The sequence below is a fragment of the Columba livia genome, chromosome 3 (genome assembly GCF_036013475.1).
Source record: "Columba livia isolate bColLiv1 breed racing homer chromosome 3, bColLiv1.pat.W.v2, whole genome shotgun sequence".
Lineage (NCBI taxonomy): Eukaryota > Metazoa > Chordata > Aves > Columbiformes > Columbidae > Columba > Columba livia.
The window spans coordinates 19066929-19084007 of record NC_088604.1 but is presented as its reverse complement, the minus strand read 5'-3'; the positions used below and the strand labels follow the sequence as shown (position 1 = coordinate 19084007).

Sequence of the window (17079 nt, the reverse complement as noted above, 5' to 3'; positions counted from 1 at the left end):
TTCCCTCCTTCCTTCCTTCCCTCCCTCCTTCCCTCCTTCCATCCCTCCTTCCCTCCTTCCTTCCCTCCTTCCTTCCCTCCTTCCTTCCCTCCTTCCCTCCTTCCCTTCTTCCCTGCCTCCCTGTTTAGCTAGTGAATTAATTCTCTAGGGCTTGGTCTTCAAAACCCTTACAGTCTTATACAGAAGAAGCCTAAGGTAGAATGTAATAACACTGAAGAACAGTTTGAGAAAGACTCTAGTGTACAGTAGTTTACTGACTTTATTTTCATAAAAAATATGAAATTAGCATTAGAACTTAAATCCTATTCATATATAGGGTTGTAGTAAGTTTTGCATCTTAGTAAGTTAAACATTCAAAAAAATACAATGATGTGGCATGTATCTGCACAAATCTATGGATTTTCTAAGGTCACAGGAAAATTTTGTGAATCCCAGGTCTCAGCATAGAGCAATAAAACGGAGGGTGCTGAGGCTTTTTGCCTATTTCACCACAGCACACCCTTGGTAGGACAGATGGGTAGTTCCACACCTCTGAGGTTACAGCGAGTGACATTTCCAGATCCTTGGAGGCATCACATCAGGTCCAATGTGAGTAGCTGTAATATTGTCCTAATGGGAGTAGTTCCATATCTCCAGGCAGGTGGAAGGCAATGTTAACATCTGGTTTTCAGCTGCTCATTTGTTCCTAACACACACTGTAGAATCCAGAAGACCTGTTGTTTTTTAATGGTTTTGAAGGCGGATGCAGAAGGACGACAATGAAATTAAAATTCTCTAAAGACAGAAATGAAAGTGGTCGAGGAAGAGTAATGGGTGCTCCTTCTCTTCAGTGGACATGTCTGAATTTTAAGCCACTCTCTCTGGTGGGCACACTGCCAGTCACTTCAGCTAGGGGGAGTATCATGGAGTAAGTCCAGTGTTGTAGGTCTGGTAAAGCAGGAGGAGAAAAGGCAACACTTGCATTGCATAAAAGTAGTTAAAATAGTTGTAACAGTCTGAGTAACTGATTGTAAGTACTTAACAGCAGTGGTGAACCAAAAAAAAACCCCAAGACAGTACTGTGGGCAAGGTGAAAAGATGGCCTTATTCTGACTATCCTAATGCGTTCATCATAACAACAACTCTGAAGAGCCCTTTTCTATAACTTCTGTAACTGGGGAGTTAACAGAAGTATTAATAACATGGATATCAAAAGACTCATCCTAGCGCCTCCAGTCCTGGTCACTGTTCTTTTCAGGGGTATTAGTGAGAGCACCACTTAAAAGCACAGAGCCTGGGTGATAAAGTTCCTGTTCAATTTGATGCATGAGAATTGTACTTGCCGCATTACTGCAGACAATGGAACCATTAACTCCCCATCAATCACCTGGCTTGCAGCACAGCCCGCTCTCTAACAAGAAGCCATGGGGCATAAGGTATAAATAGCAGACATAAGTCAACCTCCTTGACCAGCTGTAATTGTGAAAGAAGGACTGTAAACTGAGTTTGGGCCTCTGTCCAGGTTTTCTGAAACATGCCACTGTGCACATGGAAACTCAGATAGGGATGTTCTGTTATATTAGAAGGCTCTGAGGGATGGATCTAGAGCCAAGATCCTTCTCTCTTCCCAAGCAATCATTTTATGTGTCTCGAGTACCTCTGGGCAGTTTAAAGAAGCTCTTTCTTTCTGTTGTAACAATATAGGTTAAATTTAAGCTATGTTGACCTTTCAAAGCATCTGTGTTGTTACATTGACTATACTGGGGATAGCTCCACAGACAGCAACTGTGCAGGGGTAGGGAATAATATGCCAAGAATTAAGATGGCAGGGCAGAGAATAAATTTACATTGTTGTGGATGCCGGGAGAATTGAACCTAGATAGGCCTTCAGAGACAGATTTTTTAATTATTATTATTACTATATGTGCAAGCTGGTTGGCTTGGTTCCATGAGAGCAGTTAAATAGCTGGATTCATACAGTACTCTTCTCCCTTTGCTGATTCTCTTCGACAGGAAGCAAATGGAAGCTATTTTAATTGCCATTCTTAGAGGGAATGAGATCACAAACTAGCTGCAATCTCCTTTTATAGTTCTCTTTGTTACTTGGCATGAAGGGCTAGTACAAGCTTTTAAAAGTAGGCAATTCTGGCATAGAAGTCATGTGGTCAAGGTCTGTGATTCTTCAATGACTTCCGCTGACAGCTTTATCAAAATTAAATTGCCCACTCTCCTATTCTGTAGTGGAAATCATGAGAGAAGGTAGCAGTGAAATAGCACTCTGTTTTCAGCTGAAATGTACTCCATCCCTTATGCAAAGGGATTTGCTGATGCAAAGAAGTGTAATTTACACCTTCCTGTGACAGACTTTGTGACTTTGACCTGGAAAGTAGAAAAGAATCCAGGCATACTTACCTAAGGTGACTATAAATGGATTTAAGTGCAGTGGCTTATCTTAAGGTTAACAATAAGCTGTCTTTACAGTGCTAACAAACTACACCGCACAGCTTTGTTTTGATTTTTACCTGAAGTATAGACCTGTGTGGTCTAGATGGATGATATCAATTACATTTGAAAGCCCGATAAAATGGAATGCAGATGATTTATCTAGCTGATACCAACCTCTCAATATAAGCCACAGTCATTAGTAAGCCTTGATATATGTATATCATTCTTATTCTTAGGACTGCATGGTGAATGCCTTTTTTAATTCATGAATCTTCCTTTCTATCAAGAGCTTTTCCCAGTGGTTGAGGGCACTGGATTATGGTGATTACAGTGATTTTGCTGCAATTCACATTGTAACCAAAGCATGCTCTGCAGGTAGCTGGTGTATTAATCAGTGTTGCACACTCACAGACACACAGTCACAGGCAGTTCCACATGTTTCTTCTATCAGCTGCTTGAAAACTTACTGGCTGAGAAAGTATTTTTATTAAAAAAAAAAAAAAAAGAAACTATTGTTTAAATCTGTGGTGTTGAAAACAGTGCCTTCAGAGGTCTAAAAACCCCCAGAATTTCAGGTAATCAAGCATTGCCCTGTGTGTACTGTGCTACTGTAAGTGAATAATTTAGCATTTAAGATGATAAAGTATATGACCCCTGTAAAATTGCTATTCCTTATTTACTAATTTTTTACAAACTTATGTGAAGAATAGGCAATACATGAAATGTCTTATCATGGAGCGTGGTTTCCACGTGCTACAGAAACTGATTTGAAACCATCTTGAAAGTAAAGCATGAGTATAATGATGGAAGACATAGGGATATTCATACACCCATGTTAAGTGAGAAACATTCTGGTTGGCAACACACACATGGACATATGCATAGGTATTTCTGAATAACAGACAGAATGAAAACATTTTCAGCATTTTTAAATGAAATATAAAATTCTGATGAAATAAAAAAATGTTAGGGGGGAAAAAAAGTTGAGGTTTGTATTTTACTTGTGTTTATTTTTCCTAAATGCCAGCTTGTGACAAATTATGATTTCTAAATGTGTAATTTTGATTTTAAAAAGGTGGAATGACTCAGTCTGTCACTTTGAAACTTTCATTCCACACCTGTGATTGATTTATTTTGGACCAAATTGGGGTGGGAAGGATGAGGGAAATAAATTATTGAAATTTTGAAAGATTTAGAAATTTTGTTTTCTAGGGAGATATTTTGGACATTCGTTTTGGGAGGAAGAAAGCATTAATTTCAGGAATGGAAGTTGGAAAAGGCTTGTTTCATTAATTGAGATACAAATTCATTGATTGTGGGAGTCTCTTTTGCAGCTGTCATTGCTAAGAGCTTCTGATGCATCAGACTGAGATTCCAGGTGTGTGAAGAAAAGTAATGTAATAATTTCAGAAAATTAAATTTTGGAATAAAAGTTGTTACAATTCCTCCTTGGATTTAATCTCAAGAATGTGAGCCTTAGCATAGGTCAGAGGTCCAGGGTTTAAAGATACCACTGGATGAAGTTGTGAAAACCCATCACTACTATTTAGGAACATTTTAGTACATGTATCACTTGAATTTGTGAGGGTGTCTCTGCTCAAACATCCAAGTGTTTTACCCCAATAAATTCATCATTGCTGCATGTTGATTTTTTATGAGAATAACTGGGGACCCAGGATTCAAACTTTGGCTTCTGAGGTGATGTGAGTCTCAGCAGTCCTCAACTCCTCAACTGTGTGTGTTTCACAAGACTTGCAGAGCGCAGCCACCTCTTGCTATTTTAGAAAGCAAGAAAGCATTATTTTGCTTATATTGCAATTAGATTGTTGATGTTTCCAGCAGAGCAGGGGTCAATTTTTGTGCAATGATTCATGTGGTTGGAATGGGAAGATGACTAAATACTTTTGTAGTCTCCAGTTTCGGGACTGCTCCAGAGGTCGCTGTGGCTTTTCTAACTGAAGATATACCCTCCTTCTGTTTGCAGCAGTTTCCTCCATCCCCTGATATTCTCTCTCCCTCTGTGTCCCTCTTCTGAGATCAAGGGGCTATTGGAAATGGAAGAATTGTACTCCTTGTCTCTACAGACTAGAGTTTCTTTAGCTAAGTGTGCTTTTCATCTTGAGATTTACACCCAGGCTGAGCTGTAGACCAGACACATTGTGTGTTTGCAGTTTGTATAACCACAAGCAGTTGGAGAAGATCTGTTAAAAAAACATAGGGATCCTTATAGCTGAGGATGTCTAGTATCTGCACAGGCAACCACAAGAGCCTGCATCAGTTTTTCACATGCAGAACAAAGCGAGTCCGAGAGGAGACTGTATGAGATGCAGGCACAGGGTCTATGATATGCCTATGGCTGCTTTCTAAAACAGGTGCAGACAGCTCTCTCCTGCTGGTGGATGCATTGCGCCAATGTCTTTCAACTTCATGACCACAGGCTCACGATTTTGCAAAGACACTGGTGGTTGTATAAGTAGCGGATTATATGAAAGTAGATGAAACAGAAGTCATCTTCTATGTCGGTTGCTTGCCTAGGCCTCAGGGAGAGCTTTTTTCCATGTTGAATTCCCACAAGATTCCAGTGTTGTAAGCTAGAGGGAGCAGATACATTTCTTTCTAGTATTTCACAATATCACATTGTTTGACTTTGGAGATGTAGTGTTATTTTATAATGCAGTTCTTACAGGTTCTACATGTAACTCTCTTAGCTGGTATCCCTTGTACTTGGCTCTGCAAAACTAAAGAAAAATATACAGTCTTTGGTTCTAAATGATATTACACGTTATATTCCCTTCCTGCATCTTATTCACCAACACACTTCTCAAAGCGAGAGTGAAATCAAGGGTTATGAAAAAAAACCAAGCAACAATAAAATGACAGCCATCACATAGTTTTCTTCCAAGTATTGTTCTTGTGTAATTAGTATATGAATGATCCTCAAGTGCCCAAACTTCCTGGCTACCACAAACTCAACCTCTTACATGAACATGGGCTATTTCTTTAGCTCAAGGTGTAGATTTTACTAGTTTGCCAGTAGTGATCGATGAAGTGATCAACAAGACTCTTAGTCAGCAGAGATGCCGAGGTAGCATTCTTTCCTTCCAGGTAGCAGAAGGAAGTAAACATCTTAAATTGTCTTTCTATACAGTTTTAATATGGGAATAGTAGTGGATATCGCCCACTGCTATTGGCCTACATGGGAAATCTAAAGGGAGACAACTGGAGTTTTAAGACAAATATGTGTGTATTGATAAGGTCGAGACTGTTTTTGCAAGAGTGAAAACTAAAATAAAATACTCTTTCTAAATCAGCATCTACCAGTCTCTGCTGCCTGAGAAGAGTCTTTGAAACAACATAAGCTTGTTCTTTGTCAAGAATGTCTCATTATATAGGTCCTGCTGATTTTTAAAATCTGGAATTTTCATACACTTAGCACAGATGGAGAACAAAAGTGATTGATTTTACTCAGTCATTTGGGAATTTTTGAGATAACTCATTAACACAAGGTGGATGCACAAAAGATTGCTTTTTAAGGAATACTTAAACTGATAATCAAATTTTATTGGTATTCCTAAAGTCTTTAGGATATCGTAGATCATCTGTACAATATAGCCTTTATGTTTTAAACCTGGGAACTAAAGCAAAAATGGCTTTTTCTATACTTTAACCTAACAGATACTATTTTTGAAATGTAATATTATATACTCACACTACTGAAGAACAAACAGAAATCTAGTGATTTAGTTGAGTTTAAGAGACATGCAGATGATTGGGCTGTGACCATATAACAACATGCCATGCCATGCCATAACATAACAAAACATATAACATAACATAACAAAACATATAACATAACAAAACATATAACAGTATAGAGTAACATATAATAACAATTTGCACAATAAAAAAAATTATTATTGTATCTACCATAAGTGAAAAGGAAAAAACAGACATTTTAAACTGCTCAAGTCTTCTATAAAATAATGAAGTGCAAAAATTAAAATTGTTGTATGATTTGTATGATTTGAGTTCAAGTACAAATAATCTCTTTATCATAAAGAAATTTGCTTATAATCCAATAGTTACATTACATGTATATATATATATTGCATAAAAGTATATAATATGTGCATATATATATATTTAGAGAGAGAAAATAAATAACTTTTGGAAACTAATAATATGACACTTCTGCATTATTGCAACGAAAAATCTACTTATGGGGAGAAAACATTCGTCACTGGAAATCACACAATTCGAAATACTTATGTCACAGGTGTTGCTAAGAGGCTGAAATCTTGTCCTTGATCTTTGGACACCCAAAGACCACATAAAATCCAAAGCTGTACTAGAAATACAATACAGTCTAGTATAGTACAAATTCAAAGAAATAAAGAAAGCAAACAAGTTCCATCTGCTTTAGAAGTGTCAAACACCTAGACTAACAGAACTGATCTAAAGCCTGTGGAAGTCAATGACAGTTAATTTTTATTTAATTAACTTTGATGAGTTGTTCATCAAACCCTTAATTTACACTGGATCTCTGGACTCTTTAGTTTTTCAACTTGGATTCAGATATATTAACATCTCCTGAGTCCTCCTGTAAATATTCTGCTCTACCAAGATAGCTGTATTTAATCTGGCTTCCAGGGAATCCATGGAAAAATAAAATAAAGATTCAAGTTTTGTTTGGGAATTCTATGCACATATTTGGGAGGCCATTAATGTAGCACTAAGTAAATAAACAGATCAAATAAATCAACATATTATTAACTTTTGTAGAAATAAATGAGCTGCTAATTGGCAATAGAACAAAAGATTATGAAAAACACAACAGAATAACATCAGCCTATTTAAGCTAATATTCTTTCAAAGCCAGATTATAATTTTCAGAGCTGGGTAGAAGGGTTTTTCTAATGAGACTGAACTAAAACTTTCTATGGACGTATGTCCATTTCAGTGACATTTTCTCTTAAAGAAACCAAACCAAACCAAACCAAACCAAACCAAACCAAACCAAACCAAACCAAACCAAACCAAACCAAACCAAGCCAAACCCAAGATATGGAAAAGTATGTGCCTTTTATTTTTTTTTTAATCATTTATTTACTTATTTATAAAAAAATGTGTGTATCCAAATCCACTTTGGAATGTGTCTTTTATGTAGAAATCTGTGTTTGATGACTCATTGTTGATCAGAATGAAAGCAAATTTTGAAATAAATGAATGTCCCATGAAATTGAATTCTACCTGTATCCTAAATCTATTAATTTTCATGTAAGCTAGAAGTCCATCTCCAGGCAAACTCTAAGATAGGAAGCATTCTCCAATGCACTAAATTGTCTCTGGACATTTTAAAATAGAGAAAAATTTTTGCTTGATAGTAAAATTATTGTTGCTGAGATGTGAAGTGGGAAAACATTTATAAGGTGGCATATCTGAACGACTTTACGGGTTGTCTCTATTTCAGAGCATGCGAGTCTTGTTAATACTGTCTTTTACACTGGAAAGCCACGTTATCCTTTTCCTGTGGTGGAATAACTTTTATATAAATAGCAGTGGATACTTTGGAAACCCTAGAGGTTAGTGCTTGACCTATAATTACTTTCTGGTCATTAGTAATTACTCCATGAGGTATTGCAGAGCATGTTCTCCGAGAAAATAATATTAAAAAAACAAAACAAAAAAACAAAACAACAAAAAAAACAAACAAAAACCCCAGACAAAACCAATAACAATAAAACACAAACACCACCACCCAGCAGCTGCAATAGACCAGATCTTTAATTTTGGGATATTTCATTATCACCATACCGGCCTGAAACATCAAGCCCCTTCATGTCTAATTGCTATAGCAACATATATAATATGACTAACAATTTTTTCGGGGTTCAGATTTCTAGCTTTGCTTGCCCAGATTTGTTGTTGCTATCAAAATATTTTCATTAATGAATGCTAATTAAATATTTTCTTTTTACATTAATATTATGACAATTCATACTATATACATGAAAGAAAATGGGTTGTTTTGGTCTCAGTGAATGTTATTGATTTGGAGCATCTGCTTTTCAAATAATTACTCAATGTTAAAGTGCATTACATTAAACTATATTTTTTTTAATCAGTATTACTAATAAAGGGATGAGCTAGGGAAAAAAAAATGAAGAAATTTTAGATTCTATATTTTTTTTTTCAGTCTAATATTTTTGCAAACTTACAACTGGTGAGCTGACTTAGTTTCTCATGAAAAGGTCATTGCAATCAATAGGTATCTTTCCGCTGACTTAGATGCACTTTGATTAAGTGCAATTCTCCACCCCTGCCATGCAGCCAAATCATTTATATGAAAGCCAAATGAAGCCATGAGACATAAAATGTTGACTTTGTTCTCTTTGCCTGTTTCATGTGTGTGGTACGGCAGTGTGGTATAATTGAGATGATATGCAAATGCTACTTCTCAGAAAACCTTGACAATTCTTATTAAAAAAAATGCAAATTCAGGTATATCTGAGAATTTCTTATGTTTTGTTGGGTTTTGATAGATCTTAGCGTTATTTCGGTGTAGATTTTGAAATCTCATATTAACAAGGTTGATTACTTTAGCAATATGATACATTTACAATGTTGTATTTGTATTGGCTTTATGTGGCAAGGTTTTTTGGGGTGGTTGGTCTGCAAGCCACCAGAAACTTCGCCAGTGTGGGACAGAGCCAGTGACAGCCAGTGAATTTGAGCCTGGAAAGAAGGGAGGGTTCAGGAGAAGGTGTTTTTTAGATTTGTTCTTATTTCTTACTATTCTACGTTTTTATTAGTTGGTAATAAATTAAATTGATTTCCCCAATTGGAATCTGTTTTGCTCATGATGGTAGCTGGTAATTAATTTCCCTGTCCTTATCTTCACCCATGAAGTTTTCATTGTATTTTCACCCTCATCTTGCTGATGGAGGGGAAAATTATAGGCTTGGTGCGCATCTGCCAGCCAGCCAAAGTCAGCTCACCATAGTATTATAACAATGTTCTATCACTTTAACACTGTTAGAATATTAAATTACCTGGTTGTTCATCACTGTCTGAACAAATTGTGAATTCAGTTGTAATGTATGCGCTATATACTATTACATACCTTTTTTTTTTTTTTTTTTTAATACGGGAGTTATCTGACTAATGTGAGAGATTCAGATACTCCAGTCTGCATTTGTGAAAATACTTATTGAAATTCAAACTCCATATTAAGAGCCACCACATCCACACAGATTGGTAAACACTGCAATTAAGAGATTCTCCTATTGAGGGGGTATAGAGCACCAGGGCCTGGGTGTGCCACCTTCCGGGAAAGGAAATTCAGGAATAATGAACAGTGGAATAACCTTGGCCTTTGACTGGAAGGGGGAAGCAGAAAAATTTGTTGGAGGAAAACTGAGTCAGCATGGACAGGTAATCAAAAATCAGTCTGACTGTGGTTACAACTGGGATGAAGGAGGGAAGAAAAACAATAAAATAATATAAAAGGGATTTTTTGGTTGGTTGTGGGGGTCTTTGGTTGTTGTTGTTGGTGGTGGTGTTTTTTTGGTTTTGTTTTTTCTGTTTGTTTCTTTCCTTTAATAAGACTCTTCCATCCTTTTTGTACCTTTTCATTTTCTTAACCCTGACCTACTAAAGAAGTCGTGAAGGAGGAAGGCAAATAGGCCCCTTGTATTCCAGGAGGAAATAGTTGGTGATTTACTGAGCCATCTGGATCCTCACAAGTCTATAGGACCAGATGAGATCCATCCTAGGGTGATGAGGGAGCTAGCAGAAGAACTTGCCAAGCTGCTCTCCATCATCTTCCAACAGTCCTGGCTCACTGGGGAGGTCCCATATGATTGGAAATTGGCCAATGTTATCCCAGTCCACAAAAAGGGTTGCAGAGCTGACCCTGGCAACTACAGGCCTGTCAGCCTGACCTCGGTGCCTGGCAGGGTTATGGAGCAGATCATCCTGAATGGAATCACACAGCACCTTCAGGATGGACAAGGGATCAGACCCAGCCAGCATGGGTTTAGGAGGGGCAGGTCCTGTCTGACCAACCTGATCTCCTTTTATGATCAGGTGACACCTGGTGGATGAGGGGAAAGCCGTGGATGTGGTCTATCTGGACTTCAGCAAGGCCTTTGACACAGTCTCCCATAATATACTCTTGCAAAAGCTGGTAGCCCATGGCTTGGACAAGTGTACTCTACGCTGGGTTAAGAACTGGCTGGAGGGCCGGGCCCAGAGAGTGCTGGTGAATGGGGCTGCATCCAGCTGGCGGCCAGTCACTAGTGGTGTTCCCCAGGGGTCAGTGTTGGGTCCAGTCCTGTTTAACATCTTTATTGACGATTTAGATGAGGGGATTGAGACCATCATCAGCAAATTTGCTGATGACACCAAGTTGGGAGGGAGTGTCGACCTGCTGGAAGGCAGGAGGGCTCTGCAGAGGGATCTGGATAGACTGGAAAAATGGGCTGATTCCAATGGGATGAAGTTCAATAAGGCCAAGTGCCGGGTGCTGCACTTTGGTCACAACAACCCCCTGCAGCGCTACAGGCTGGGCGCAGAGTGGCTGGAGAGCAGTCAGACAGAAAGGGACCTGGGGGTACTAATTGACAGGAAGCTCAACATGAGCCATCAGTGTGCCCAGGTGGCCAAGAAGGCCAATGGTATCCTGTCCTGTATCAAAAATAGCGTGGTCAGCAGGACAAGGGAAGTGATCCTTCCCCTGTACTCTGCATTGGTGAGGCCACACCTGGAGTATTGTGTTCAGTTCTGGGCCCCTCAGTTCAGGCAAGACATTGAAGTGCTGAAGCGGGTCCAGAGAAGAGCAACACGACTGGTGAAGGACTTGAACATAAGACCTATGGGGAGAGGCTGAGGGAGCTGGGGTTGTTTAGTCTAGAGAAGAGGAGGCTTAGAGGTGACCTCATCACTCTCTATAACTACCTGAAGGGAAGTTATAGCCAGGTGGGGATTGGTCTCTTCTCCCAGGTAGTTAGCAATAGGACAAGGGGGCATGGGCTTAAACTCTGCCAGGGGAAATTTAGGCTGGATATCAGAAAGAAATTCTTTACAGAGAGGGTGGTCAGGCATTGGAATGGCCTGCCCACAGAGGTAGTGGACTCGCCGTCCCTGGAGGTTTTTAAACTGAGATTGGACATGGCACTTAGTGCCATGATCTAGTAAACGGACTAGAGTTGGACCAAGGGTTGGACTCGATGATCTCTGAGGTCTTTTCCAACCCAGTTGATTCTGTGATTCTGTGATTCCTAAAAGTGAGGTTTGCTCCATTAAAAAGAATAAACAACAGATTTTTGAATTGCGTATTAGATGACTGTTTTGTCTATATGGTCTTTTAAACTACTTGGAAGTTTCAGTTTTTACATGCCATCTGTTTAAGTGTTGCATCTTGTGGGAAGCTGTCCATGTTGCCTGTAATTTCATGTCTAGTCAAAGTTATTAGGGACTAGTTTTTACTAATCACTCAATTAAAAAATACCTTATCTGAATATTTCTTCCTCGGCCAATGAAATGGAAGTGCAATTTCAGGTCATACATGAAATCTCCATCTTTTTTCCCTAAAAGTATTTTGTAAAAAATTGATATAACTGATCACATGGCACAATGGAAAAATTTCATTATGGAAAAGTCTGGGGCAGTTTTCAGGTTTAGGGTTAGATTCCTGGCTGGTGTAAGTCAAGACAGTTTTATTTAAGTTTCAAGCCACCTAATAATAATAGATTGTTCATAAATCACTAGTGTTGTTTTCTCTTCTGTCTTTCTAATTAAAAAAGCATTTATGCAGTCAAAACAAGGGACACGTGCACACACATGGAGTTAAATGGCTTAACTGTCACAAAAATGACTGTGAACACCCCTAAAAAAACCCAATGGGATATTGCTTTTTTGGAATGAAGAAAGAGTTAATAGCTTTTTACTTTCTACCAGCCATTTCACATTTCAGTGGTTTTAATCTTAACACAAGAAGAGTTTAAATAGTTGTTCTTCCAAGACAGACAATTTTAGAATACCATATAGTTATGCAACGCATCCTCTGTAATGTTTGTCTGTGGGTTGTGCTGTTGTCTATATATCAGAACTATAAAACCTATTACACCAAACAATATTCATTGTATTGCTACACAACAAGTCTATTGTACTATGCCTCGTTTTCGTGGAGTCTGCAGAGCACCTATGAGCTTAGGTTATTTACTAACACCGTTAGCTACCCTATGATTGGGCTGATGGATTTGCTGCTTTCAGGTTTGAGTGGTTTAACTCTCTTCTGTAATGTGTCAGCTAACAACTGGAAAAAAGGTGTAAAGCACTGAGATTTATGAAGTAATGTGATAAGTATTTACAAATGTTCTTAGGCTTGGACTGAGGTAGCTCAAGCTTGAGCTCCTACAAAGTGAAGGACAGCTGCTGCAGCCATTGCTCCTCATGGGGTGGCTTCTGTTGATGCAAGGCAGCCCTCTTACCCTGTGGGCTGTGACACCCAAGGGTCACAGGAAATGGCAAAAAGAGATTGGAAGGGTGAAAAGAAGAAAGCATAAGTCTTTATATTTTAAATGCTTAATTATGAAATTGACTTGGGGATGCAGTTAAAATAAAAAAATATTTTAAACAAATTATGATGATTTATAACTGTGAGCAACTGAGTTCCTCAGGGAAGGGTAATGAGAAGTGACTGCAGATGTTTAGTTAGCAGAGCTAACTGCTTTTAAATGCCTACACAACTTAGTTCCTTCTGGAGGAAGAGTGAGTTTTTTTAGTCTGCCGTTTGTAGTTACAGCCAGTTTTTTGGTTCTGTCTTTATGAAAGGACTAAGGAACCATTGGATGTTCCTATTCCTTAACTAGAGGTTGCATGCAAGGAGGGAGAAGTTCATAGGAAATTCAAAATGAGACAGTACTTCCATTATTTGAAAAGTACTGATGCAAAATAATTTCATCTATTCAAATAAAATGAATAGGTGCTTATTTGCAGGACTAAATGTTGTGGAATCTGGCTTTTTGTATGAACATAAATACATGCTTCTGTGCACAAGCACATATGTGTGTATCATAGTAAATAGAGAGAGCTACAAATCTTTCTGTATAGTGTTGGGATTTCTTCGTGATGATGAGAAATAAGAGAATATCCAGAGTAAGGGGGCTCAGTGACATTAATTCTACTTCATTGACACTTCAATGCAAGGTATAGTCTTTCCTTAAATAATCCCACATCATGCTTTCTTACTTTCACAGGATGTCCTCATTTCATTATGCTTCTCTTCAGGGAAAGTCACGGGCTTTTGAGTTGCTTCAAAGGCTCTGGTAGAATTTCTGAGGCCTCATTTGAACATATAAGTGTTTCTTGCTATGGTAACCAAGACAAAACTTAATCAAAGAGTCTGTAAGTTTCCACTTGAGTGCTGGAAACCTTGGTACCAGTTCATCAGTGGATTTATGTTAGCCTTCTGTATGTTATAAATCAAGGCACAAAGCTTCAGTATTTGAGTGTGAAGTATTGGTTAATGGCACCTATAGACTAAAGGCAGGACTCAGTCTAATTTTAAAAGTATAAATTACTAAAACAGAATTAGGATTTTGGCAGTAATTGTTTTTTTGGAACCGAGTGTAGTGAGGATCCAGTCAGGACTCTCTCATTTTTCAACTACCTCTTACTTTGTACCTTAGACAGATATGTTGAATAGTCATAGAAGGCAAATGGAGCATGTGGGACTGAAATCTTCCCTGTTCTCTGGTTGCCATAAGCTAAGGCTTAACACTGCTTTCAGTCGCAGGTACTTTTTCAAAATATAAGTGGAAAATGTGAGCAACCTGTCTGTTTCTAGCAACACAGTATCCTACTAGCTGAATATTTTCCTTTTACGAGATTAAATTACTTTATATTAAATAAGAGCTGTTATGATATGGTAGCATAACTGAAAGGCAGATGTGCATAAAAAAAAAGGAAATTACAAACATTTCTCTTATCTTTCTAAATAATAGCTTTTCAAAGAGCTAAATTAAAATATATACATAATATTAAGACAGAACTAATGACAGAAGGCCATAAATTGTGATTGTATACTAAATGTCCTGGTCATTCCAAATAACCTCAAATTCAAATGTGGTGACAAGTTCTAATACTCCAACTGTGACAGTAATATGAAAAAAGGACTTAGGCATGGGAATGATTGCAAAAGACAAAGTGAAAGAGTGTTTTCTTCCATGCAGCTAAATATCTTTTGGTTGTCTATTTAATTTATTTAGCTATAGTCTATTGAGTAGGACTCCATGAAATTTTCAAACCAAATATTTTTTTTGCAGAAAATTAATTTTTTTTTTTTTTTTTTTTACTAGCTGAGTTTCATTTGCGTTGTGAGCAGTGGAATATGACAGGATTATTATTAGGAAGTTCTTCTGTTGGTAGTCTCTGAGAATGATCCCATTGTTGTTGTCATCATCTACACATGTGAAGAACTGTTTTGGCTGTGAGCACATTCATATTCTGTCTCCAACAATGCCTATGAGCAGAAGAGATAATGTATACATTTTTCCCCCACAGTATACGTGGTAGGATTCTCCAGATCTACTGCCAGTTGTAGGAATGACTGCTGCCATTCAATCAGCTGTGCTCCTAGAGGCCTCATTTCATGACAACTTGTTTTGGAATAATCTGTGACCACCCACTTTAAGCTTACTTAAAACTGTCTGTTACCTGTATTGAAGAGTCCTGACTTACCCAACAGTTCCTTGTAGAGAAGCCATTCCCAGTGTTTGATCATCAAACTCAGATGGTCACATGAAGAGACAGCAAAACAGACATGGATGATACCAAGCTATAGAAACAAAGACAACACATGCAAGGTTAAAAAGGGCCTTGAGATAACATGGATTTCTTGGCACTTCCTGGTGCCAAGAAATCCGTGTTAAATATATAGATGTTTGGAGGCACAGAATTAGGAAGACATAAACAATAAAAAGGGAACAGAAAAGGTGTGGGGGAGTTCAGATGACTAAAAGGTCACAGGGCTAGGTACAAAGTCAAACTGAGGTTAAAAGACAGTGGAGAAGGAGATGGAGAAAACATAATCAGAAGAGAAGTCTTTCAAGACAACCTATCTTGAATGTCCAAAAGTTCCTGATTTGACCACTCCTGTGGCTTTTCCTGTCTTTTGGGGTCACTGCTTATTCATTTCTGCAGCTTTTTTCTTGAGATGACTATGCTCTTAAGACCACAGTGGTGCACAACATGGCGTATATTAGAAAGTAAAGGACACTGTGCACTCTAAATTGAATGAAATTGTTAAATAAACACTCAAAATCTCATGTTCTGTGTTTGCACCCCTCAGTACACAAATCCAGTCAGACCTTTGCTTTTCTTCCTGCTGTGGTTATTAGGTATGTGTCTGGGGTTATTTTTTATCCTGAGGAAGTTGGCTGGTTAATGTAATTTTAGTCAAGCTGTAAAGAATTTATTTATTTTATTTATTTATTTATTTATTTATTAGGAGTCTTGCAGCATTTCTTGAAGACATTAATATTCTAGACTAGCCTGATCCCTAAAATCACCTTTAATTCCCTCTGGGGCCAGCTTGATACATTTATGGTCACAGTACAAGAGAGCTGAAGTTGTAGGTGTTGCCCATATTTCTAGCTAGTGGAAACGTTTTTCAGAATGAGATAATCAGGGTAACACAAGAAGTCTGTGTATTAAAGTTGTGCTTTTACCTGACAGCTTCAAAAATCTGGGGAGCTTCAGGAATCTGTAGAGCACAACAAATGCTGCCACTGTCTTAAACCTAAACTGAGGGTCTAGAAATTTGTTGTTATGCAGATTACAAAAATTTTTGTTTCAATTTCCCAGAAGGAGACAATATACAGACTGTTCAATACTGAACTGTCACATAGTAGAGAAGTGAGAAAAAAAAAAAGTGAATTAATTTGGAGAAGATTTATTTGGTTTGTGTAATAGTGAGTGTAAAACAGTAAGAACCCAGTTTCCTAGCTGTCACCTGCCTCCAGGGTACAATCAAACACTGCCAGTGAATCAATAGTCTGAGAAGATTTTTTTTAATGTAGATCAAGTTTAACATAAGGCTGTAAGTGCTCCAGGTGGCAGGGTCATTTGTTCATTAGTGACTTTTCACAATAAACAATTGTGGTCCCATCACATGACAACAATAATTTACAAGGGAGAAGGAAGAAAAACAAAGAAGCCCCCAAATCCAGAAGTCTAAAGGAAAAGACCTCCGAGAAAGTCCAATAAATCCTAAGAAGCACTAGTCAAGAGGATGGCAACAGGAGCAAATAATGTGGTAAAAGCCCACTACGTTATTCAGTTGCAGCCTAGCTGATCCACTTTATGAAGAATTTCCTTAAATTGCTTTTCATTAAAACCAGAGTCTGGTATCAATATGCACATCAGCCTGTGTGCTTCAGGCAGAGATTTAACTTTTACATTGTTGCTTTATACTCCTTTTTTTCACTCTTCTTAATGCAAAGCCTATAGATGATCTGAAGGATGGATTCCAATGGGTGCTGTGTTGTTAATTTATGAAATCTGTGCCTTTTAGAGATTATTTTGTTGAAATTATTGTAAGCACTGGTGATGCAAGATAAGAAGAAAGAGCATTACACTGTTTATGCATGT

At 37.9% G+C, this 17079-nt stretch overlaps 1 long non-coding RNA gene across 8 annotated transcripts in view; it reads left to right on the top strand.

Annotated features, from left to right (window-relative positions):
• The window catches only part of LOC110362079 (uncharacterized), a 202820-nt gene that overhangs the window by 133449 nt on the left and 52292 nt on the right, over nucleotides 1-17079 (top strand). The window lies entirely within an intron of this gene.